General features: G+C 41.9%; 1 non-coding gene across 1 annotated transcript; it reads left to right on the top strand.

The window, feature by feature from the left end:
• Positions 1 to 380: 380 nt before the first annotated feature.
• On the top strand, positions 381 to 452 carry TRNAP-CGG (transfer RNA proline (anticodon CGG)). Its single transcript has one exon. It is a non-coding gene; the product is annotated as a tRNA-Pro (tRNA).
• Positions 453 to 2,382: the final 1,930 nt, after the last annotated feature.

The following is a 2,382-nucleotide window of genomic DNA, read 5'->3' as shown; positions in this document are numbered from 1 at the left end:
GCCTCTTGGTCGATTTCGCAAGTGCATTTCTGTGGTTGTACGACATTCATTAGATAATATGCATTGTTCATTCTTTGATTCACACCAGCATGCCACGCTGTCTGTTTCCATATCGATAGGTGTAGGCTACTCATCTGCAAGTAGCCGTCGTTGCATGTCGTTCTCTTTTGTGCTATCTGTTTTTCGCGCACCACCGTCAAGATGAGTTACGAACTCGCCCGGCCCGTGCTGCTCCGTAGAATATATAGGTGTTGCGGTTTACCTGCAGCCTGAACCTGCTACAGTTGCAGCATTTATGCTGATTGATACGTTTATATTGTGTATCTGTTCACGGCACAGCATTGTGGCACGTTGGTCTATTATACATACAAAAAAAAAGTGGCTCGTTGGTCTAGGGGTATGATTCTCGCTTCGGGTGCGAGAGGTCCCGGGTTCAAATCCCGGACGAGCCCTATATTTTTTTCTCTTTTTATTTTTAGTAGCAAAAGTGATATTGTTGTTAAGTGGTTTATTGGCAGAGGACGCAGGAGAATCGGCAGTGGTCAGCAGCGTTCAGCCAAGCGCAGCATGAGCTCATGCCGATGATGCTGAGGCATTCTTCTTCACTAAAATTGCCTTCCGCAGAAAAAGACGCCATCCTGCCAGCCTTGGGTGAGGACACAACTATTGGGTCGTGGTACGGCTTTAAACGAGAAACTTGGACAAGTTCACGGCCGCGATGGCGTAGATCTGTCGATGGCGTGGTGGGCTCCACGATGTAGTTGACGAAGGACGTTTGTCCGACGACATGGTATGGTCCGAGGTATTTGAAAACGAGTATTTCGGAGAGGCCGGGTTCGGTAGTGGATACCGGAGGTCATACTAAAGAACCAGGGAAGTTGGTGCTGAAGGGTCACCGGGTTGACGGGATCGCTGCTGCTACTGGTCCTCGGTGGAAAAGGAGTGGGCAAGCTGGTGACATTCTTCAGCATGTCGTGTTGCTTGAGGGAATACTTTCGGACTCATCAGTTTGTACGGAAGAATGTGTTAACAGTATGTGAAAGTTGTATATGTGAACTGTATGTGAAGGTGCTTGCCTCTATGCCCTTGGGCATGCACTTGAATCTCCCACCGAACGCAGCATGACGCTGGAGCAATGGAAGAATTTCTGGATTAGTGCTCTCATGGGCATCTTTTTCGTACTCTCGCTTCCTCACAACATCGTGTTATGCGCCACCAGTCTACCAGCTTTAGCGTTCAGGATGAACTTCTTTATCGACGCCACTACACTTCCGAAGGTCACAAGTGACTTCTTGTGATACCTTGTCATCCCCGTCCTGTTATATGCTACACTTTCCACGCAAGCCCACGGTGCGCTCCTGCGGGCCTCTTCGAGACATATGCTAGGACTTTGCTAGGATCGAACTGAAACGAAGGTCACAGGTTCGGTTCCTGCCCACAGCAAGTTATCTTTTCATCCACTTTTCTTCCTTCACATTTACATTACAATTGGCCTAATAACTTCCCCAGTACTGTTCTTGGCATTATTGTCTGTTGGATCTCGTTAATATTGTGTCAGAAACATGGGAAAACAAGCCCTTAAGTATATATATATATATATATATATATATATATATATATATATATATATATATATATATATATATATATATATATATATATATATATATAAATATATATATATATATATATATATGTATATATATATATATATATATATATATATATATATATATATATATATATATATATATATATATATATATATATATATATATATATATATATATATATATATATATATATTGAATTAACTTGAAGATAGCACATAAGAAAAGGATCGTATTTACTAACATTTCGGCCGTGGCACGGCCTTCGTCAGAGTAAGTAGGTATGATACAATGCAGCCGCTTTTATGGGCTCACGTGATGAACTCTCGGTATAGCAGCTAGGACAATCAAAGTAAAAAATGGTAATCTGTCAGAACCTTGTGTTGACATGACTGACATGTGACGGGTGCATGGATATAAAAGTTTCAAATTTCCTTGCGCATCGACACGTGGGGCACAGTATGGTTGGCAGGACATGTCAAAGAGCTCAGAAGTAAAGAAACCACGGTTGACTAATATACAATTTAATATACACTAAAATATTTTACTAATCTAAGAAGTCGTGTTGTTATAGTGCGAGGCAGGTGAGCTTTCCTACGTTTTCATTGATACCTGAACGAATGGTGTTAAATTTGTGGATCAAGAAGGATTCCCTCACTTCCCTATCGTGATTTGTCTTAAAACCAGACTGAATAATCGTGGCCCTAATTTTGTCGAAACCATGGCCAGGCATACTGACGTGCTTCGACAGCGGTAGATTATGGAGGCTTAC

This window comes from Rhipicephalus microplus, chromosome 6 (assembly GCF_043290135.1).
Source record: "Rhipicephalus microplus isolate Deutch F79 chromosome 6, USDA_Rmic, whole genome shotgun sequence".
NCBI classification, from domain to species: domain Eukaryota; kingdom Metazoa; phylum Arthropoda; class Arachnida; order Ixodida; family Ixodidae; genus Rhipicephalus; species Rhipicephalus microplus.
The sequence above is the reverse complement of the archived record's forward strand: the minus strand, read 5'-3'. Positions and strand labels throughout refer to the sequence as shown.